Source organism: Trachypithecus francoisi, unplaced genomic scaffold (assembly GCF_009764315.1).
Source record: "Trachypithecus francoisi isolate TF-2019V2 unplaced genomic scaffold, Tfra_2.0 Lachesis_group3, whole genome shotgun sequence".
NCBI lineage: Eukaryota > Metazoa > Chordata > Mammalia > Primates > Cercopithecidae > Trachypithecus > Trachypithecus francoisi.
Genome location: NW_022681468.1, coordinates 9757560 through 9782215, shown reverse-complemented (window position 1 = coordinate 9782215; position 24656 = coordinate 9757560). Strand labels below are relative to the sequence as shown.

The 24656-nt window shown below is 43.3% G+C and overlaps 1 long non-coding RNA gene across 2 annotated transcripts; it reads left to right on the top strand.

Annotated features, from left to right (window-relative positions):
• Positions 1-4: 4 nt before the first annotated feature.
• On the top strand, positions 5-21144 carry LOC117071437. Of its 2 annotated transcripts, XR_004432294.1 has the most exons (3): positions 5-297; positions 2342-2504; positions 19496-21144. It is a non-coding gene; the product is annotated as an uncharacterized LOC117071437 (long non-coding RNA). The 2 variants fall into 2 exon arrangements; XR_004432295.1 differs by lacking the exon at positions 2342-2504.
• The last annotated feature ends 3512 nt before the right edge of the window (positions 21145-24656 follow it).

Genomic DNA, 24656 nt, shown 5'->3' with positions numbered 1-24656 from the left:
TAGATGAGTTTTCTCTAAGCCGCAGTTCCTCAGCCCTAGAGGGGAGTAATAGGGCCGGCCTCTAGGTAAGGATGAAATAGCATAGGGCACTCTTAGCACAGTGCCCGGCAGGCAGGAAGTGCTCAGAACTGGTGGCAATCATGGTCATCGTAACAGAAGAGGTGGAGGGCACAGGGCACCCTGGAAAGGACACCAACTTGGCATCAGGAGATTGTCACATGACCATTTACCATCAAGGCACTTAACTTCTCTGATCCCAGTGGCTTCCATTTGCAATGTATTTGGCTTCAATTTGGGGTAAGAAAGGTAATTGTGTCTTTTTGGGGTGACCCACTTTCAGCACCAAGATTCTGGTTTCCTTTGCCCAGGGTGCTTAAGCATTGTGCTTGAAATAGCCCTGTTCTCTCTTTTGTGTTTGTGCTGTGGATGTGGCACAAACTCCTGCTTCCTGAGACTCCTGAGGGGAAGTGGGAGGTGAGAGGACAGGAGGACAGGTGCAACAGGGGCAGGGTGATGGAGGAAGTGCAGGATGAGTCCCCCCTCTCTTCTTCCTTCTTTCTTCTATTTCCTTCTTTTCTTTTTCTTTTTTCCTTCCTTTGTCCCTCCCTCTTCCCTCTCTCCCTCCTTCCCTCTTTCCCTCCTTCCTTCCATGAATAGTTTCCATCATGGACTCATCACTTTTTTGGGTGCTGGTGATTCCTGTACCTATATCTGGCTTGGCCTATAGTATGTGCTCAATAAATATTTGACAAGCAAACCAATGAATGCACCAATAAAGCAATGCTTACTTTGAAGCAGTGCTTCTCAATGCTGGCTGCATATCAGAATCACCAAGGGAGCTTTAACAGCATCCATGCCTGGGGCCCACCCCAGACTAAGTGAACCCGCATCTCAGGGTAAGTGAAGCACCTCTGCTATAACAGAAGCAGCAGATGGCAAAGGGCATGTTGAATGGTCAGTTGGCCAGCTGATAGGGCAGAGGCTGGGGGGGCTCCAGCTCTGTAGTCCTTGGTTCACTTTCCGCTTTCCCAAAGCCGTGGTAGTTGCTTTAGCATTGAGGATAACTGGAGAGTTCAGGGTGAGATGCTGGAGCCCATCACTTCTTTTACAAGGCAATTTTACTAAGAAGTCAGGTTGAGATGGCAAAGAAGATAATGAGGGCTGAGAAGAAATTCTTACATCTGCTTAGAGCTTCACTCTTACTGAATATTAATACACAAACCCACTTTAACTGTGGGATCGCCTTGGAGGAATTACTGTGCCCATTTTGCAGATGAAAGCTGAGATGCAAGTTATTGCATGACTGCTCTGATGTCACTCAGATACGAAGGATCACAACCAGGGTTCAGACCAAGAACTTCCGCTTTCAAGCACCTGACTACAGATGTGCAACTTCTTTAAGGCAAAGGGCAAGGAGGTCAGTTAGCCCCAATTCATAAGACTCCAAAGCTATTCAAAGGAGGAAGAAGTTAATTCCTGATCCTCCTGGAGTTTAAAACTAGTTGGTCACCCATCAGCTTAACATACAAACCAAGACAGTTTTGGAATGTACTTTGAGCAGGACACCATGCCACTGAGGCTATAGAAGTTTAGAAAAGTGTAGTATAGGCTGGTGAAATCAAGGAAGGCTGCCTGAAGGAGGATGACTGAATTGGAGGTTGAAAAACGAAAAGGATTCAGTGTGGACAGGATTGGGAGGAGGCCTAAACAGTGAGGGGATATACGAACAAAAGGACAGATTTATTTACTTATTCATTTAATTTATTTTTTATTTCAATAGTTTTTTTGGAGGAGCAGGTGGTTTTTTAGTTCTATGTAAGTTCTTTAGTGGTGATTTCTAAGATTTTGGTGCACCCATCACCTGAGCAGTGTACACTGTACCCAAGGTGTAGTCTTTTATCCTCCCCTCACCAAACCCCCAAAGCCCATTATATCATTCTTATGCCTTTGCATCCTCATAGCTTAGCTCCCACTTACAAGTGAGAACATAAGATACTCGGTTTTCCATTCCTGAGTTACTTCACTTAGAATAATGGTCTTTGACTCCATCCAGGTTGTTGCAAATGCCATTATTTCATTAGAGGGACAGATTTTTGAAAGACAGTTTTGTATACCTTATCTATTGTGTAACAGACGAACCCAAAATGCAGTGACTTAAAACGACATGCATTTATTAGGGCTCGTGAGCCGGTGGATCAGCTGGGCAGTTAGGCTGTCCTGGATCAGTCTTAATTGATCTCATGGGCGGGGCTCCTCTCTGGTTCTCTGGGGGGCTGGCTGTCTAGGATATCCTCACTCGTGTCTGGTGTTTGACTGGGGCAATGTCTCTATCATCCACTAGGCTAGCCCTGGCTCATTCGTTCAGCAGCTGGCCAGCATTCTGAGAGAGTACAGAAGCACACGGGCTTCCTGAAGCCTAGAAAGGGCACCCTGCCTCTCCAGCTCATTCTATTGGTCAAGGCCTGCCCAGGTTCAAGTGGTGGTGTGATGGCCTCAACCTCTTGGTAAGAGAAGCTGTGAAGTCACTTGCAGAGTGCAGTGGGTAGAGGGAGGGAAATAGTTAAGGGTATTTTTGCAAATGAGTTTTTTTCTCTTTCTTCCTCCATCTCTCCTCTTTTCCTCCCTCTCTTTCTCCTTTTCTCCATCTCTTCCTTTCTGCCATCCGTGGATATTTCCTCTCTTCCTTCCATGAGTATTTATTGGGCACCATTTGGGGCTCATCCCTGTGTTAGGAACTAGAGAGATGGAAGTAAATGGAACTTCAGTGGTTGCTGCCTCATGGAGCTTACATTCTGATGAGGCAAGACAAATATTGATCAAATAATCACTATGTGCTTGATTGTATCTTATGGTAAATGCTATTTAAAAAATAAGTTCAATCCAGCACTATTCACAATAGGCAAGTCATAGAATCAACCTAACTCTCCATCAGTAGATATATGGATTTAAAAAGGTGATATGATATATATATATATATGTGTGTGTGTGTGTTTGTGTGTGTGTATATATATATATATATATATATATATATATATGGGACCATGAATAACTTAGGGTCACTTTCATTGCATGTGTACATTACATACACACACTCACATGCATGTATGCACAATGGAATACTATTCAGCCATAAAAAAGAATGAAATCTTGTCATCAGCATCAATATGGTAAGAAGTCATTATGTTAAGTGAAATAAGCCAAGCACAGAAAGACAAATAATACATGTTCTCACTCATATATAGGAATTAAAAAAGTGGATCTCATGCAGGTAGAGAGTTGATTGGTGGTAACCAGAAGCTGGGAAGGAAAGTGGGAGAAGGGGGATAAAGAGAGATTGGTTAATGGGTACAAACACGAAGTTAGATAGAAGGAATTAATTCTAGTGTTTGATAGCACAGTAAGGCAACATTCTATAACAATAATTTGTTCTATAGTTCTAAATAGCTGTGGCAGACAAAACGGAATGTTTCCAACATAAGTAAAAGGTGAATATTTGTGGTGATGATGTTGCAGTTGGCCTGATTTGATCATTACACATTGTATGCATGTGTCAAAATATCACATGTATCCCAAAATATATACAACCATTATATACCAATAACAAAAAGATGTTGACAACCATTGTGGAAAACAGTTTGTTGATTACTCAATAAGTTATATATGGAGTTACCGTATGACACAGCAATTTCATTTCTAGCTATATAACCCAAAGAATTAGAATCAGGTACTCAAAAACGTGTACCTGAAACAAATGTTTATTGCAGCCCCATTCATGACAGCCAAGAGGTTGAGCAAAACGCAAATATCCATCCACTGGTGAAATAAAATGTGGTATATGCAAACAATAAAATAGTATTTAACCATGAAAAGGAATGAGGCACTGACATATGCTACAACATGGCTGAAGCTTGTGAGAACATGATGAGAGAAGTCAGTTACAAAGGCCACATCTTTTGTGAACCCATTCATAGGAAATGCTCAGAAGAGGCAAATCTGTGGAGACAGAAAGCACATTGGTGGTTGCCAGGGGCTGGGATAGGGGGAGTGAGGAGTGGCTGCTAACGGGTATCGGGCTTGGATAGTGGTGGTAGTTACACAACATTGTCAATGTGCTAAAAGCCATTGAACTGTACATTTCAAAACGGTTAAAGTGGGGAATTTCACATTCTGTGGATTTTGTCTCTCTCTCTCTCTCTCTCTCTCTCTCACACACACACACACACACACACACACACACACGCAGAAGTGCAGCGAGCTGGGGGAGCTGTGGCCAGCAGTCCGATGGCTCTGGGAGTGCGAAGGCTCCGGGAGAGTGTGATGTGGGGACTGCTCCCAGAGCGCGCGCGCGCTGTGGCTCTTGGAAGGTGGGGCTCTGAGGACTGGGGTCCTATGTGCACAGACCTGGAGCCCACCTTAAAGACGCTGCTTCCAGGACGCTTCAACAAGCCCCAACCCACCCAGCTGCGTGGAGCTCCCCGCCTCTGGGCGCCCTGTTGGGGTTGGGGGTGACCCCAGCAGCCCCGCATGTGCCAATCCAGGTTCTCCTCCCCTCTGAGCACCGAGCAGCAGCCACCCCAGGGCCAGAGAGCCGGAGCCGCGGGATCCGTCGCCCTGGGGCCGCAGCTTCAGCTCCTTGGCGTCTGCGCCGGGGTCCTCGCGGCAGCCGCGAGTCGCTCCTTCAGTTCCGCAAGGCGGAGCGGGCCCTCCAGCAGGTGCGGGCCCCGGGCAGGTGCCGCCCCTCGCCCAGGCTCCCGCCCCAGCTCCTGGCCGGCCGAGCTCGTCCTGCTTCCATTCTCACAGTGCTCTCGGCGTTCCACGTGCCCGGGGCGCGGCGCAGCAGCTGGTGCCGTGGTAGGCATCTGTTCGGCCTCCTCTGTCCCCACGCGTGAGCTGATCGCTGCGACAGCGGAATCCCACAGTGCAGGCCCAGAGCTGCGCCGAGAGCGGCGCGCCCAGCTCCTCCCGGGCCTGGGTTTAGGGTCCGCGGCTCTTGCCAAATTCCAGAGGCTGGAAGGGACGCGAAGTTCTTGGCGGCCCGGGCTTCTCCCGCACCGCAGAGGACTCAGAATCTCTCCTGCAGTCCCGGAACGGGCCGAGGGCACCCACTCCGGCGGGGAGAAGGGCCGCTGATGGTCTCCTCTGCACGGAGTCTTTCGACCCAGACCCCTGTCTCTGTCCGAGATGTCTCAAAGTGGCCAGTTATTATCTGCAACACGGGTGCCTGCCTCAGGCCTAATGGGAAAGGGCTCAGGGGGCATGTTACTGGCTTTGTGTGACTGCTTGCTGTGGTTGCCCCTAGGCCCGCCCCAGCTGGGCTGTTCCCCGAAACAAAAGGAGACAGAAGCCATTTCTATCTCAGCTCTGATGGAATGTGTTTCATCGCCCAAGGAGCGGTGGGTTGTTCTTTCTTGTGCCGGGCTCCTCACCCAGTTCTCTCTTCCCACAGTGGCTGGAGACCTCTACCTTTTTAAAGAGTCCTCTCTGCAGACAGTTCCTTGAAAAGGACTTTCTTTCTACAGTGCCTGGTTACGGGAGGCCGGCTGAGATGCTTAATAGTGAGATCGACTGTGCCCTGCAGACTGGCCCTGCGGCGGGGGCCCTGGTGATCTCCAGGACACACCCATGGGAGCCGTGACTTGGGGTCACAGGGCCCTGGGGAAGGGAACACTTTGGCATTGATCGTCTGGGTGGCTCCAGTCTCTGCATCTGTCCTCTGTGTCTTTTTTTTTTTTTCTTTGAGGCAGAGCCTCACTCTGTTGCCCAGGCCGGAGTGCAGTGGTGCCATCTCAACTCACTGCAAGCTCCGCCTCCCGGGTTCAAGCGATTCTCCTGCCTCAGCTCCCAAGTAGCTGGGATTACAGGTGCCTGCCACCACTCCCGGGTAGTTTTTTTGTATTTTTAGTAGAGACTGGGTTTCACTGTGTTAGCCAGGATGGTCTCGATCTCCTGACCTTGTGATCCGCCCACCTCGGCCTCCCAGAGTACTGGGATTACAGGCGTGAGCCACCGCGCCCGGCCTCCTGTATGTCTCTTAAACTTGAATGTGGCAGAGACCTTTTGTGCTGTCTTAGAAAACAAACTTTAGGCCGGGCGCGGTGGCTCAAGCCTGTAATCCCAGCACTTTGGGAGGCCGAGACGGGCGGATCACGAGGTCAGGAGATCGAGACCATCCTGGCTAACATGGTGAAACCCCGTCTCTACTAAAAAAAATACAAAAAACTAGCCGGGCGAGGTGGCGGGCGCCTGTAGTCCCAGCTACTCGGGAGGGTGAGGCAGGAGAATGGCGTAAACCCGGGAGGCGGAGCTTGCAGTGAGCTGAGATCTGGCCACTGCACTCCAGCCCGGGAGACAGAGCTAGACTCCGTCTCAAAAAAAAAAAAGAAAGCAAACTTTAAAGACCCTCTCAAATAAATGAGAAACTGTAAGAAATGATCGTCTTACCCTCTGAAAGTGTTTTGCAATCACGCATTAATACAGTAAAGGAGATTTTGGCTCTTTAAATGGTAATGTTTTATATGATAATTCAAAGGAAAAGACAAAAATCAAAAAAGTGTCTTGCAGACTTTTTAACTCTTCAGGACTTTGTCCACCCTGAGGACTCCACAAATCCAACTGTTAACAGCATTGTTTTTCTTCATTGGTCATCACAGCACAGACGTGAAATGGAAGGAATTACCCAATTTTCAGGCTGAGGTAAACTGAGGCTAAGAGAGGGCGTGAGATTTGGCAGAAGTAAGTGATGCAGATTGAACTGCAGGGGTGTCTGATAAACGTTTACCCACCCAGAGGCGTGCAGGCCTCTACCGCTGAATCTGAGCTACCAAATGATGTCTTCTGCAGGGCTTGAAGTTTATTTTCAGCAACTTACGTTTCTCCGTTATAGGCCATTCATCCCTTTTGTAATAGTTTTCACTTCCAATCTCTCCCTTGCTAAAATTATCCTCCTGCACTTCAAGGAAGAGGAGTAAGAAGGAGGTTAACATTGATTTTACTCTGCAAGGCACCTTACATCCATTATTTTGTTGGCTCCCCGCCAGAACATTTTGAAGCTGATGTTGTTCCCATTTTAGAGTTGAGAAAGGCAGTACTGAAGAGGTGAAATAACCGGCCCAAGTTCACACAGCTTGTAAATGGCAGAGACAGGATTCACATCTGGAGAGAGGGATCTGACCCCAAAGGCTCTTCTTTTCCATAGAATCATGTTGGAAGATGTAAGGATGTGCCAGGGATCCCTGGGGGCAGAAACCTGGAGAAACAACTTATCCAAAGCAATTCTTGAGCTGACTTCTCTTTTTTCTCTCTCCCTGTTGTATGAAAAATTCATACTTGCCATTAACAGGCAAAGAGAAGGGGGCTTTGGGCAGTCATAAATTCAAGAAACAGGATTAGCATGCTAGATCCATGAAGCACAGAGGGAAGGAAATGTAACTTAGGACCTCAAAGAAAGTCACTGGTGATTCTGTACAGTGGAGACACATGAGGTGTCTAGCCCATGAATTAAATGACCAAAGGACTTCAGAAGAAAGAAATCAGCCTGAAGCCCAGGAGCAAGGGATAACCAGTTTCTTTCTCTTGCAGTCTGGCCCCCAGCTTCGACTGTGTTTTTGTCTTGCCCTTCTCAGAGGAATGTCTATCTTGGTCTCCACGTTGTTTCTCCATCCACAAAGGCTAGTCATGTGGTCATCATAGGATGCACGAAGTGCATATTTGAATTATGTAGTTAATAACAACATTGATCACAACCATAATCATATATATTCACATGGCATTTACTTTTTAACATTCTTTCATGTGCAAGACGTCACTGAGTCTCCACAGCAGACTACTAAGATCCTGAGGATGAGGCTTATTTTCTTCCTCTTGTTGCCAAAGCAACTAAGCCTCAGTGGAGCTGGGGAAATGAAATGCTGCCTGCTACATGGAATGAAGCAACGCCCCATGCCAGCAAGCCTATCAGATTCTCCAGGACCCACTCCAACCCCCATCAGGCCGTCTTCTGACCTCATACTGGCAGTCCCTAGAATGCTCTCCTGTGTCTAATGCCATTTCACTTTCCCAGTATCCCTGTGTGCTACATAGTTTTTCAAAATTGCCTGTCTGTTTCATGAATATGGAAAACTAACATCCCAAAGGAGGCAATGACTTGCTCAAGGCCCCACAGTGGAACCAGGGCTTGAACTCATGCCTACTGATATGAAGTCTTAGGTCTTTATGCTACGACACAGGCGCCTCTGCATCTGCAGCTGGTTTAGATGACGTGCACGCGTGTGTATGTGTGCGCATGCACACGCGTGTGCACATCGATGAGGGAAGGAAGAATGATAGAAGGGGTTACCTTTTGGATGATGCTAAAAACGAGCCCTGTCCACTTGGTATCTGGGCGTTTACTGTGTTGGATGTTAGAACTATTCAAAAGAAGTCCAAATCACTTGGGAGTCAACATCTCAAAATACAACTGCCCCTCAAAGCGTGGCTTATTTAGAAAGGGTGCACGGGGAGGGCTGTGGCTCTGGAGTGGAATGACAGGAAAGAGCTCCTGGGGTGCTCATTGTCCCAGTCTTGATGGCTGGACTGAGATTATGGCTTGGGGGATAAGAGTCCATTTATCTGGTTCGTTCCCACAGTCTAATTGGAAAAGTGGAATTACCACTTAAGACTGATGGTAACAGAACGTCTTTAAGCGATGAAGCTAAAATGAGCTGTGAAGTTACATCCAGGAGCCGACCACTTTTGACTGCAGCAAGAGGTTTTATTTGAAATTAGAAAATGAAAATTACCGATCAATGCAGTAAGAATAGAATGAATCGTGTTTCATTTGCACTACAGGAAAATGTAACTCAGAATCAAGATGTCCTATTTACCTTCTTTCCAATTTCAGCTCCTTACACATAATGGCAACATATATAAATAGATAATGCATTGGTGAGCAGCAGACACAGCCTCAGCATCTCTGACCTTCAGATCAACCCAGTGGCAGTAAAATGAGCTCTGAGGAAGTTGGGCAGAAAGAGGGAACCTCTGTGGGCTTCATCCTAAGGGATAAAGTCTAAGCCCTGCCCTGTAGTCCTTGTCAACCTAGAATGCTGTGGGTTTGTGCTTTTTTTTAATTAAAAAAGTCAGGGCACGATTTCAATGAACAACACTGAGGCCAGTGAGAAAGATTTGTTTTCATAATTGCTAAAACAAGTAGTCATTGTGATGAAAGAAATCATTCCAAACAGAAAACTGGCATTGTGGAAGGCATCAGAAGAAGGAATTTATATTATAATTTTTAAAATTAGTATTATTGGTGTTGTCAACAGACTGATCGCTTTTATTCCTTGGGCAATTAATATGGCCTGCATGATTTTCAAACATGATCTATTCATTCATTCAAGAGCTACGTTCTGAGTGTCTAGTATGCACCACGTGCTGTGGATACAGTAGTGAACAAAGATAAAAATTTCTGCTTTCATGGAGCTTTTATTTTAGTGGAAGATATGCAAAATAAGAATGATGAGTACTGCAGAAAAAATAAATCAGGGAAGGGAGAGAGGGTGTGTTGGGGGAGTGGTCAAACAGAGTTTGCATTTTTACACAGCATCATCTGGCAGGTAGGAGATGAGAAATTGAGGAGATGAGGGAGTGAGACGTGGATAGCTGAGGAAGAGCAGAGGGAACAGGAAGTGCAAAGAGCCAGAGGTGGACACTTGCTTATTGTGTCCAGAGAACAGGAGGGCAATCACATGTGCTTGTGCAGTCTTCAGAAGCCCACTGGGAGATCATGTCATAGAAGAGAGGGCTGAGGCTCAGGGCAAAGTTGCATAACTTGACCAAGAGTCTATGCCATTAACCATTGTGCTCATCTGTTTCCACCATCCCAGGGATCTTTTTGGTGATGTGAAAACCACCGGGCTCAGTGTGAAGAGATCAGAGCCTTCCTTAGGAAAGGTTTGCAAATGAAGAGTTGAAGACTGTTATTTTGCTTCCTGAAAATCTCTTGCATCTATTCATTTGTCTGTATCTTCAGACCATCCGCCCTGGTTCAAGCTGCCCTGTCTCTCTCCTGGATCCCTGAAAGAGCTGTTGTTTGTTCTCCTTGTGTCCATTCCACTTTGCTCGAAGTCATTCCCCACATAGGCCAGAATGATCTTGCAGAAATACAAATCTGATTATACCATCATGCTCCAACTTAAAATCCTTCAACAGCTTCCTATGGCTCTTAAAATTGAGTCCTGAATCCATCATAGGAGCAATGCCATCCTGTCAGGTCTGTTCCTGTCCTTGTTTCTAGCCCCCTAACTCTTTTTCTATAGCCTGTGCCCCAGCCCCACCTGCTCCTCAGACACACCATGCGGTTTCCTGTCTCATGTCCTTCATGGATGTGTGCTTGTTCCCATCTGGTATAGTCCCTTATCTTCTGCCTGTTAATCCTGTCTCTATATTCGTCAAAGCTCAGTTCAAATGCTACTCCTTGCCTTCCCTGTTCTCCAGCCTCTGACTCTCTCAAGTCCTGGCTAGATCCCTGATTTGATGTCATGGTCCCCAGCATTTTCCACATTGTTCTGTCGTGACATTTGTTACATTTACATTTCTGATCATTTGTTTACTGCTGTAACCCAGCATCTACAACAGGATCTAGATGCCCAACAAGAACAAATAAACACATGCCTCCCTGACAGACTCTAATGTCCAAAAGGGCAGGGATCACTTGTTTTACTCACATAATTCCTCTTGTGTTTAGCTCGGTGCCTGGCACCCAGAATGTACTCCATAATGACTTTTTGAAGGAGTGACTGCAGTTTGCAAAATATTAGCCTCCAGTGTTTTCCTCTGATCCTGTCTGGGGGAAGTTCCTTACAGATGCATTAATAGATGAATCCCATCTACAGTTTTCATCTTGTTTTACCTATGAGCTCATCCAGCTGTGTCCCCAACCTGCCACCCAGAAGGGCTTGCTGTGTTTCTTTGTTTGTCTTGCTTCTGTGGAGTCTCAGAAGCAATTTTTTGGCTCACTTCTAAACATTCTGTGAGTCTGTTCAGTATGCAGACTCCAGGCTTTTTGATTTTGCTTCCCTTTCCTCCCTCTGCCTGATTTCCTCAAGAACATATTTTCTTCTTTAGTGTTGACTATATTTTTATACATTGCCCCAAATTCATTGTGAATTAGTGTAGAAACGGAATAAATAAAAACTTGAGTTTCCAGCCATACCCAGAATTGGATAGACTAGGGTGTATGTTGAGTGCCAGGAAGGATCCAAGCCAAAGCTCCGCTTACTCCACCATGGCTCATGATCCTGAGCCAGGGACTCTCTTTAGATCCCCACTCTATCTGCCCAGTTACTTTGCCTCATCTTTCTGGAAGGTATCTTTCTGGATTTGGGAACTATCATGAATCCAGCCAGGTCACATTACATGTCAAAGTCTTGCCAAAAGATTTTACCCAGAGCCTGGGCTCAGCTCACTGTGAAGTCTTTCCCAAACTCAACACTTGCTGGGATCTTTCAAAAATTGGCTAGCCTTGAAAGCTGTGCTTTTGTTTCCCATGTCTGTTCATTAGGGCTTCATGTTCTGGTTTCATTTCCTGAATTAGATCTTCTGGGACCCATGAATGTCTGGATTATCTTGGGGTGGCTGTGTTGAGGTGTTTTCCTGCATTCCCACAGTCTCTCAAAAGCTCCTCAGCTCAGGGCATGTTCTTCTTTCTATTTAAAGTACATCCCTTTAAAAAGCATGTAGTTGGGTCTTAATGTTTTAGTCCAGTCTGAAAAATCTCTGCCTTTTAATTAAAATATTTAGTCCATTTATATTTAATGCAACTATTGTTGTGGTTGAGTTTAAGCCTGCTTTACCATTTTGTTATTCAAATTTCGCTTGTCTTATTTAATTTTTCTTCTTTCTTTTTCTTTTTTACTTTTTCTAAAAAATAAGTATTTTTTAGTATTTGATTTTATCTGGTACATTGGCTCTTTAGCTATATTTCTGTGTTCTTTTTTCACGCTTATCTTAGCCAAAAGGCCATGAAAGGATCCTCTGTGTTATTTCTCTTAAAGAGGTGCTCTGGGGATTACAATATGCATGTTTAACTTATCACAATCTATCACAAATTAATATGACACCATTTTACATATACAGTAAGAACTTTATAACACTAAATCTCAATTTATCCTTTCTGTAGTTTGTATTACTGTTATCATACATTGTACTTCCATCTGTTATAAATTATATAATTTATTAATGTTGTTTTAAATAATCAATTATCTTTTAAGGAAATTAAGAAACAAAAATCTTGTCTTTTAAATGTATCCATATATTTGCCATTTTTGAGGCTCTTCATTACTTTATATATATTCAAGCCTCCATTTGGTATAATTTTTCTTTAACATAAAGAATTTCCTTTAACATTTCTGAGAGGGTAAGTCTGCTAGTGATGGATTAGCTCAGCTTGTGTTTATCTAAAAATGTCTTTATTTTGAAGAATATTTTTGCTGGATATAGAATTATAAATAGACAGCTCCCCCCTTCCCCAGCATTTTGAAGATGTTGTTTTGTTGTATTCTGATCTGCTTTATTTTTAATGAGAAGAGTAGTCATTCTTACCATTGTTCTTCTGTGAGTAATAGTTTTTTTAAATTGCCTCTAGCTGCTTTTAATATTTTATTTTTATCTTCTGTTTTCAGCAATTTGACCATGATGTCTCTGGAAGTGTGTTTATTTTTGTTGTTGTTGTTTTCTTTGGTTTATCTTGCTTGGACTTTGCCAAATTTCTTGGAGTATAAGTTAATCTCATCAAATTTAGAAAATTTGGACCATTATATTATAAAATATTTTTTCTATCTTAATCTCTCTTCTCTGCATATATTTGGGATTATACATATATTAGATCAGTTGATATTGTTTCACAGGTCGCTTAGGCTCTTTATATTTTTTCCTACCCCCTTTCTCTATGCATTATTTTGAATAGTGTCTATTGCCCTATATTTAATTATACTGATTCTTTGCAGTGTTTAATTTGCTGATATTCCAACACATCCAGTGAATTTTTCTATTCAGGTTTATTTTATATTTCAGTTCAAGAATTTTCCACTTAGTAATTTTTAAAATAGTCTATATTTTTCTACAGAGATTTTCTATTTCTTTCCTCATTATATCTAGTGTCTCATTTAGATACTTAAAGATTTTTATGTTTCTTATGATTTTCTGCTGGTTCTAATATCTTTATTATATATGTGTCCATGTTTATTGACATTGTTCCACTTGATTATTGGTTATATTTTTCTGCTCCTTCTCGTGTTCAATAACTTTTGATCATATGTTGGATATTGTGGTTGTTATATAGATGAGAGTCTTGGTTTTGTTGTCTTCCTTTAGAAATTGTTGGGTTTTGTTTTGGCCGGTAGTTAATTTATTGGTGGATCAGTCTGATCCTTTTAAGACTTGTTTTAAAGCTTTGTTATTGTGGGTCTAGTGTAGACTTTACTTAAGGGCTAGTATGACTCTAATTCTAAGATTTGGCCTTTCTGGAGATTCAGCTGAACACCTGGAGAGTCTATTGAGGTCTTTGTCCCTTGTCTGTTCGGAAGGGCACCAACTACTAGCACGGTATGATTTTCAAAATCTCTATTCACCTTATAGCTTCCCAGTAGCTGTTACCTGCTAGACCAAAATGAAGTCTTTTCATGCACATGCACAGTTCAGTATATGGCCAGAGACTTAAAAGAATCCCTATGGAGATTTTGAATTTCCCTTTCTGTGCATCTCCTTCCTCTCTGGCACCCCACTGTGTAAATTCCAGTGCCCCTCAACAGTCCCAAATTCTAATCTCTGCCTTCTCAGTCCAGTAACTCCACTATGTTTTTTTGGGCTCCACCTCTTTATCCTGCAGAGCGTAGAACACCTTCAAGCAGAAAGCCAGAACAATTGTAGCACTTACTTCACACATTTACTTTCTCTCAGGGATCATAATCCTATGATGACTCTTGTCCAATATCTGAAAACATTTTCTTCAGATATTGCCCAGTTTTACAGTAGTTTTCAACAGTAGAAATAATCTAGTACTAGTTATTCCATCATGACTAGAAGTGGAAGTTTTGTCATACCCCTGTTACCTGTGCCTGAATGTTGTAAACCACCTTAAAACCCAGTTTTCCTTTTTCCTAAGTAACTGGTGATTATTTACAAGCAGTAAATAAATTGGTTAATACCCTTTTCTTGGTCACTGCTTAGGCAGAGGGTGGAGGAATGAAATGGGACAAGATAAACTCTTAGGGAGGTCTATGATAGGTACTTTGAAAGATTCCATGATGGAAATTGTTAGCAGGAGTGAGTTATGAGTGTTTACAGGGGTTATTAGTGTTAGTATCCATTCTCCACTCTTGATATTTCCTTCAAAGTGGAGAGACACTTGTTAGAGGAATACTCTTGGTTACCTGCCTCACCCTAACTCTTCTCAAGTAGGTAGATTGAGTTACTTGATTGCTAAATTTGGGAGTAGAAATGAGCATGCTCAGCTGGAGCCCTTTCTCCTGCTCTGCCCTTGGAGATCCAGCTACTTGATTTACTCTTCCATGGCTTAATTTGTACAATAATATCCAAGAAGAGAGCAGGAGCTCAATAAATGGTAGAATCAGAATTTACTATTATTACTATGATTATTGTTACTTTTTTTTCTTCTTTCCATTTCCTTTTTCATTTTAAGGGGCCTCTAGAAAACAAAACCTGAGCGATCATCTTAGGTCTGCCCTACCTTGTTTGTGTATGCAATGGGGAAGTGATTTCCACGTAAGAGAATCCAAATGGGAAAAGAGTGGCACTCATGAAATCCCCTGGCTCACTCGGAAAACCCTAAAGGTAAATCTGGTCCATTTTGCAATGGCTTCTCTCTGAAGACACTCAGAGTCATTGGGATTGTTCATTCATAGGGTGCAGAGACTCCAAGATGGCAGGTAGCACTGCTGCTATCCACTGATGGCGTGGATGCCTTATAGAACTTTTCCCAGGAACATATACATTCCTAATCTTGTGTTCCTGGAGTTATTAATGTAACTGTGATATTTTCTGAGTGCACGCATGCAATCTAGGAAGCAAAGAGGGTTTGAAGTATGCTGGGAAGTGAAGGAAGTCGGGCTAAGGTGGGAAAAACAACCCTGTAGATTAATTATAGAGTGCTAGGATTGGTACAGTCTCAGAATTCATTGCTCTAGATAGCTAATTCTTATCCTTTTGTTTGTCTCCCACACATTCATAGAATTCTGGCAAAGAACCAAAAGGAGATACAGTGTGGAGGTTACGAGCATCAACTCTGGTGCTAGATTATCTGGGTTAGATCCCTAATTTCATCCCTTACTGCCTGCATGGCCTCGGGGAAATCCTTTAACCTCTCTGTGCCTCAGTTTATTTGTCTGTGAAACAGTAGTAACCTACCCATAAGGTTGTTGGAAAAATAAAATAAACTCAATGATATAAGATGAAATGAGATAATATGCCATAATTTTAATATTATGAGTTAGGTTAGCTAACATTTGTAAGTGTTTCTTATTGACCAGATCCTATCCTAAAAGCTCAGCATGTAATAATTCATTAACCTTCACACATAGAATCCTATGAGATAGGTCCCTTTTATTATCCCCATTCTACAGATGAGGAAACAGAGTTTTCTAGTTAGTGCTGGAGCTGGGACTTCAGGTCTATCTGCCTCTAGAGAGGAGCACTTGGTGAACAAGGTACTCTGTTGTTTTCTCATTCATAACATTTCTCAATCATGCCCAGGGGCCTGGAGCTCAGAGGTGTGCTCCACCTGTGTGTGAGAATGGGTTCGATATACACCCCCACCATCATGCTCTCTGAAGCCCTTGCCCTGCTCTCTGGACCTTCCTGTCGCCCACTGTCCAAGACTAAGCTTCCTTCAGCAGAAATGAGGAAACAGTGGCCCTGGTTGGGGAAGTGTTTTCTTCAAGGTCACACATGACATTGATGTTGGAGACAGTCTTGGGACCAGGTCTCCAGCGTTCCCTTGGACTTCCACGGGGGAAAAAGTTTTATGGCAGCTTCTGGGCAGGCAGCAGCAGATGAGACAGAAGATGACAAGGAGGAGGTGGAGACTTGCGGATGTCACTGTCACCACCCTGACTCAGTGATGGTGACCGGGGTTACTAGAGGTGACAGGACAGCTGCCTGGGTCACTGCTGGACAGCTAGGAAAAAGGAGCAGGAAAAGGGAGAAGATAGCTTGTGGAGGGGCCACCAGGAGAGCCCAGCCACCAGCACATGAGATGAAGTGGTCTGCATTGGTCCCGGAGCTCAACTCAGAGAGCACTGTTCGTGGAATGAGAGCCAGCACCTATTAGTACAGTGCCTGGCTTGCTTCTATTGAGCCCTCACTCACATCGTCTGACTTTGATTCTTCTATAAGTCTGGGAAATAGGCACAGCAGATGCTGTTGTAATTGTTTCCCCTTAAAGATACAGAAAATAACCACAGACTCAAAGCCAGGTGCTGTATTCATGCTTTATCTGTGCCATTTCAGTCCTCACAATGGCTCAACACAGAGGGATTATTTTCTTCCTTATTTGATCGATACACTGAGGATCAGAGAATCTGAGCAAGTTACCTGAGGTCACACAGCTAGCAAGTGGCAGAGCTGTGAGGTGCCCAGGCAGGCTGGCCCCAGAGCTTCCTCTGTGATCCACTGTCCCTGACCACCTCCTGGGCTGAATGTCTCACCTAGGGGGGACATCGTTCATCACTGAAAGTGCTGGAACTCCCATCCAGATCTCCTGCTTCCAAATCCTATCTTCTTCCTACTTCATGGACTTCCCACAGTCAACTTGGTCTTATTATGTAATGTATCTTTTGAGGAGAAGGGTCCTATTTTGAAGAAATGTCAGAAATAATGCCAATATCGTATTTCACAAGTTCCGAGGCAATAATGAAATCTTAGGGAGGGTTACAATCTTCAGTCCAGGAAGGAAAAATGAAAAGATAAATATAAAGGACTACTGATGTTTTTCTCTGTTTGTCCCCGTGAGTCTCCTAGATTTGTATGAGATATTTAAAAGATCATATTTAACTTCTCATGCAAATTTGTCACACAGTGCATTTGTGTTTCATGTAAATGTTTGTGGATTTTGATTTGCCTGTATTACTAGTGGTGCTCTTGATGTGTGGACTTAGGATCCTGGAAAGATCAGGGTGCCCAAGACTTTTACAGAACCCCAAAATGACCATCACTCCCCACCTCTACTATGTCAGTTCTTTTCTTCCCATTCCTTACCTAGACCAAAAAGAACACCTCTTTTCCCTCTGCACACACACATACATAAAAACTGAGGAAGATATTTAGGTGAGGAATTATCACTGTCTTATCCAATGATCCTCAGTGTTGTTCCCCTTGTCTGTTTCGCCTGCACTGGAAGCTCCATGTTTAACTCCCCCACGTCGAGCACAGTGCTTGGCACGCGGTAGGAACTCAGCCTACGTCTTCTGGACCAATCCTCGGAATAGCTGGCCTCCTGCGTCTCTGTCGTGTGGTCAAGACCACCCGTTTCCTTCTCACTGAGCAGATCCTTTTCCCCAGCCATGCCTAATTTAATTTCTGCATGCAAGGTGTGATGGTGGGTTTTAAGTGTCAACATGGCTAAGCCAGCTACTTAACCAAACATGAATCTAGGTGTTGCTGGGGAAGTATTTTGTAGATGTGGTTAGCATGTAGATTCAGTGACTTTAAGGAAAAGGGATTATTCTGGATAATGTGAGTGGGCCTCATCCAATCAGTTGGACGGCCTTTGGAGGCAGAACTGAAGTTTCCAGAAGAGGCAGAAATTCTGCTTCAACTGCAGCATCCACTTCTGAATCTCCAGCCTGCTGGCCTGCCTTGTGGATTCTGGACATGCTAGCTCCCATAATCCCATCAGTCAACTCCTTAAAATAGTCTCTTAACATACATATTCTGTTAGTTCTGTCTCTCTGCAGAACTCAGATTGATATACAAGGGCACAACAGCCTTTACACCATTCCTTTAAGCCTTCTCTTCTCCCTTCAACCCAGCTGATTTGCTTTCTGGATGTTATGCTTGGGCTTCCTGTCCCACCAAGCAAATAAAAAAACACACTTTTTTTTTTTTTTTTTTTTTTTTTGGTTTCTGCTCCTCCCTCTGTGGCATCCAGTCTTGGAAAGCTCCATGCTGAGACTGACCTCTTCCACTTTCATCCTAGGGGAATTCTCTAGGGAGAAACCACCTGAATCAGTGTGTGCCATGAGATTTGGCCATCTGAGAATCCGGTCACCGCTTTGAACGTTGAGAAAAAAGATGTCTTAGAGTAACCAGCCCATTCTCACACCTGCCCTCGGTGATGTCAATATATTTCTCGTTAATTTACAAGCGGGAACACGCACATGGCCTTGTGCGTGGATACATTTGATGAGGAATATGACAGCCTGAGCCTTGGGTTTGTTTGTTTTCTATCTCCTGGAAACTTGAAAGAAGGAAGTGTTATATACACACTGATAGGTATTTCACCTCCGAAGAATCCCAGGCGTGGAGTTTGAAGAGTCACATCTCATTCAACATTCTTTCCCCAAGTTCAGTGATCAGACAAATAGACATATGGAAGTTGCTAAAGTTAGGTACCGCAGATAGGGGAAAGATGTTCACATGGCACCGCGTTCTTCAGCCCTCTCTCAGCACAGAATACCATCCTGTTAAAAACGGTCTATTTTTATGGAACTCTTTTGCTTATATTGAGATATAAAATTATTAGTCTGAGGTTGGCTCACATCATCAGAGCTTCAGATTCTTGGCAGAGTTGTCTGCAGTCTGTTCCAGTCACTCATTGCCAGGGACAGAGCCCGCACAGGAGCAAAAATAGGTCTTCCTGCTGAAACCTGCTGAGCTACCAGGAAAGCGATGTGCGAGAAGAATTTAATATCCTGGCCTTAAGAAAGTTTCTGTGTTCTCCTCAGACAGACTTGCCCTTGGTAGGTGACTGATAATATGAAATTATAGAGTTTCAGCGAGGATCGGGAAGTAGCAAAAGGAGACTTGGCAGCCAGTGGCCCTGTTATAGGAGAGTTTTTGCATATAAATTACATATGCATATGACATTTTAGCTCCAACTTTACATGTGTTTTGGAGGCTGGATGCAGTCCTGTCCCTGCCTGTCTGTTTGCTTTTCCCATTGCAGCATCAATATTAATCCTGCTGTTTTTAGTTCACTTTGAAGAAAAGCGTGGGTTTTCTTTTCTTTATTTGAAACCACAAGAGGGACACTGTGTTTTTTTAGTGCTTTATCAATGTCCTGTATTATTATTGTTATTATTACCATCTTTTGGTGGACCTTGCATCTTCTATGTAGAAAAGCATCCCATCTCTCATTTTGTCTAAACATTTCCAAGGGGCGCCCTGCTCCCATGACCTCCTTTCGAGCATGCTTCAGAGCATTGGGTAAATGTCCTTCAAGATAAATGTCCTTCAAGATATGGTCCTATAATCAATTATTTTTTCTTCTTAAAAATTACAGAGCCTTCCTATGAGGGAAAAATGTGACATGAGAACAAAGTGTTTGGAAGCATCCGGGAGCTGTGGCAGGGGATTTGGAAGTAACCCGGACAGTCCTCAGTAGGACAGCCTGCAGCCATCGCAGGGTCATGGCATCTGAGAGCTCAAAGGACCTTGGGAGCATGTGTTAGAACCCTTCACTGGTGGAGGAGGGAGGGCTCTGAATGGAAGTGGGCTTGCTGGAGGCTGAACTGGGACTAGAACTCAAGTCATCCAAATTATTCTCTAAGATTGCTTTTGCAGGCCCCACTGAGGGTCTGTGGGCCAAATCTGACCTGCTACCTGTTTTTGCATGGCCTCAAGCTAAGAATGGCTCTTTTACAGTTTTTAGATGGTTGAAAAAAAAAATCAAAAGGCTTATAAAAATTATATGGGATTCAAATGTCAGTGTCCATAAAAAATGTTGTATGGGTGCACAGCCATGGCCATTTGTTTATTGTTATCATCTGTTATTGTTATTATTATTTTGTGCCACAACGGCAGAGTTGATCAGTTGTGAGCATGAACGTATGACCTGTGAGGTTGAAAATACTTTACGGAAAAATGTGCTGACCCCTGCTCTACGACACTCCAATTCTTCATTCTCCAGATGGGCTAACACGGCTATCACTTTCTTCTTACTCCGTCAAATCTACCCATTCGTTGCTAGGTCTGGCTTTTTGCCATTTATATTCAGGATTTCTTTAGAGCCAAATGCAGGCTAAATGTTTTATTGGGGAGTTTAGGTACAAATTGATGCACAGGAAGGAGGTCTTTGATTTGACCTTTGTGGTCTCAATATCTAGTTCTGTTAATGATATCTAAAATGGTATTAATAGTAGTATATCAGCCAGAACAAGAGAAAGGATCTGTTTAATTCTCCACTCTGTAGCTTGGTCCACGTCTGGGATTCATGGTGGACACTACACTTATTAAACGGGATATTGGCAAAGCATGGGTAGGCTAGTGTGAGCAAGTGACAAAGAAAACTCAAAACTTTTTCCTACCAAGTACAACTAATACAGGTTGTTTCAGAAGAGGTGCAAGCATCTCTTGTCAGATCCAAGAAAAGACTGGCACATTTCATCCAAAGTTGAATTCGTTCCCCATCCAGTTAGGTCAAGTTAGAACGAGAGTCGCCAGCCTGGGTCCTAGGGCAAAGGTTTAATTCTGACATCAGAGTTTCTGTTTGAAGAAAGTAGCATATGAAAATTTTCTTTTTAAAAAAATTCAGTTAAATAAATGTATTAATTTAGTATGGAGAGGTTTTGGATGGTTTAGCAAGATATACCACTAATACCAATTAAGATAGAGAATATTTAAAGAGATGTCCAAGAACAATTTTCCAAAACACAAGCCCTTAGCTCTTCAAAGCAGAGTTTTTTTTTTTTTTTTTTTTTTTTCTTCACTCTGTAATGTCTTACATGGGGATAATGTAAAGAAAAAAGGAGACTCCTTGGTTTTGCTATGGGATGAAACAGAGCTAGGAGTTGGCCAGGCAGACATATTCTCTGTGATTTGCATGTTATCAGGAAGCCTCTGGCTTGCTGAGTTCTTCATTAGAAACTCCAACTCCAGTTTGATACTTTTCAGATGTCACAATTTTCACTAATAAAGAGATTGAAGAAATGTTGTCTGAGTAGATCACTCTTTCACATAACGAATATTTGCTGAAAGCCTGTTATCTAGGGTGAAAGCTACACTTCTTTATATCTTTTCAGGACTTAGGTATCTTTTATGTTGGCTGATTTTTATGTGGCATAGTAACCCTGTGTGAGGTGCTATGGAAAGTAGGGTATAGTAGGAGAAGCAACGTAGGATAATGGCTAAGAACACAGACCCCAGAGCCGACTTTATGGGTCTCAGCTGCACCTTCACTAAGTCTTTCTGGGACCTTGGGAATGTTCCATAAACTCCCTGGGACTCAGTTTATTCAACTTTAAAGTGGGGATAATGGGACCCTCGACAGAGGACTAAGAATTAAATGAGTCAACGTATGTGAAGCTCAGAGAGAGAGCACATGAAAGTGTAATTTAAGTGTCTGCTGCTGTTATTTTGCTGAAGCAATTGAAGATACTGTGTTACCCCTTTTATTTTATATTTGTATGGCACACTACATGACCTTCACAAGCATCCTTCGATCCTCATAACAACTGGGTGATCTATGGCAGGTAGGTAAGTGTTGTTATCCTCATTTTAAAGTTGAAGTGGCGAAATGAAGATTGGGTAAAAGGCTTTCCCAAGGCTGCACAGAACCCAAGACCTTGATCCCCACTACAACCCCCTTCCCACCCAGTCTACACCTTTTGGAACAGAGGCCATATGACCATAGGACAAGCCAGTTCAGCCTGGGCAGGTATTGGCTGTGAATCAAGGGAACTGGATTCAGCACTTCTCATTCCAGAATGGAGCTGTGGACGAACACACTCCCTTCAGGTTTATGAAGCAGTTTGCTACAAAATATGAGATTTTCCACTTTGTCAGTCAACAAACTGGGAGCTGGGGTGTCTGCTTGGCAGAACCATTTCTAGAATAATTATTCTATTTAACTGGGGATCTTTGAGCAAAGCAACAGAAATAGTAGAATGGTTGTTGCCATGCTCATCACTTCGTACCTCTATGTAGCACACTCAGCAACATTTCTCCTGTGAAAATTATTTTAGATGTAACAGGGTTACAACCCAGGGTTCTGCTACAGGGACAGGAGAAGATTCAAGAGGCCCACTGGAAGTCTGTAAGAATAGCTGAGGAGTGTCCAGTCAAAGAAAAGTAAAGCAAAAAACCAACTGTAAAACAAGATGGGATCCACAAATGAAACAGGATTGGGATAACCTTATACCTCAGAGAGGGGAGAGGGCTCCTGCAGCTCCCTTCTTCTTGGGTCTTGGAGGCCATGGTGGAAAGCAGGTTAGAAGAGGGGCACCTGGAGCTGACCAAGGAGTCTCAGCATGCTGGGAAGTGAAGAGCTGAAGGAACAGAACTGACTTGGATGAAGAGGAAGTCAATGATGACTCACTCATTCCTGAGCTGAGAGGCAATGCCTTCTAAGACTTAGAGGGTGCAGTGGAATTCTGAAAATCCCAGGGGGCAGAAAACAAATCAGGTGCTTCAATATCTCTCACAGCATTAAGAAATGCCACAGGCGAGTGGGTTTTCAGACCTACAGTGTCCAGAATTTAGTATTTGATGGAGATTCCCTGAGTATTTACTGTTGGATCCTTTAACTTAACCATGTGTGCTGGTTAATTTTATGTATCAGCATGGCTGGGCCATGGTACCGAGTTGTTTGGTCAAACACCACTTTAGATGTTACTGTGATGGCGTTTTTTTAAAAGATGAGATTAACATTTCAATCAGTAGACTCAGTAAAGCAGATTACCCTCCATTATGTGGGTGGATCTTGTCTATTCAGACAAAGGCCTTAAGAGCAAAACCTGAGGTCTCCCAAAAAATAAGCAATTCTGTCTCAAGACTGTACCCTAGAAATCTCACCTGAGTTTCCTACCTATTGTCCTGCTCTGCAGATTTCAGGCTTAAGGCAGCAACACCAACTCTTACCTGAATACCCAGCCTGTAGATTTTAGCCCTGCCAGCCCCCATGATCGTGTGTGCTAATTCCTTAAAATAAATCTCCCTCTCTCTCTATTGATATGTCTTTATATCTATATCTGTGTCTGCATCTATTGCTATCTATCTATATCTGTATTTATATCTATATCTATATCTGTCTTAGTCTGCTTGGACTGTCATAACAAAACACCATAGATTGTGTGGTTTAAACAACAGAAATTTATCTTCTCATATTTCTGGAGGCTGAAAATCTGAGATCAGGTTGCCAGCACAGTTGGGTTCTGATGAGGCCTCTCTTCCTGGTTTACAGACAGCCACCTTCTTGCTGTGTCCTTTCATGGTGGAGAGACAGAGACCAAGCTCTTTGTTGTCTCTTTTTAAAAAGGCACTAATGCTATCGTGGGGGCCCCACCCTTATGACCTCAGCTAACCCTAACAACCTTGCAAAGGCCCCACCCTAGAGCTTCAATATATAAATTTTGGGGGTCACACAATTCAGTCCATTGCTATATACATACACAGACACACACAGACACACAAGCACACACACATACACAGACAACATCCATACACACACAGACATACACATACAGACATGTACATACACACACACACACAGACATACACACAGAGACATACACACAAAGACACACAAGCACACACATACACACAGAGACAACAGACATACACATACACACACATAGATACCCAAACATAAATACACACAGACACATATACACACAAGCACACATAGACACACACACACAAACATACATACACATACAGAAATATACATACACATACACACATATACATACACACAGACATACACACAAAGACACACAAGCACACACACCTACACAGACAACATCCATACACACACAGACATACACATACAGACATGTACATACACATACACACACAGACATACACACACAGACATACACACAAAGACACACAAGCACACACACATACACACAGAGACAACAGACATACACATACACACACATAGATACCCAAACATAAATACACACAGACACATATACACACAAGCACACATAGACACACACACACACACTGTGGGAAAGGGAACGAAAACTTGTCACCCTGCGAGAGTCCACGAAACTCATTTCCCTGAAGGAGATCCCCAAAAGTTTGCCTGGTAGCGGGGTTTCCCTAGAACAAAAACAGCTCTGTACTAGGGGTAGGATTTGGGGTCCTTGAGCTCAGATATCCTTAGGGTGACTCCATTATGTCTTCTCATTTCTAAAGTGCCAGCCACCATCAGACAGAACAACAGCTTTTCTAGAACAGAGAAACAGTCCTACATTAAATATTTACATCAATTGTAAGATGCATCTGAATTTCAAAATCTTAAAATAGGAAGCAGTGTGTATTTTTGAACTGGAAAATTAGAGTAGTTAGCAATAGTTCAATCTTAATGCATTTTATTGAGTGTCAAGCTCCATGTGGAGCAGGGCTAAGTGTAATTGTTCTAAGCCTTAGGCCCCTCCCCTGTGAACTGGGGACAACAGTGGAATGAGGGTAAATGCTCAGTGTTTAGTGTGGGGCCT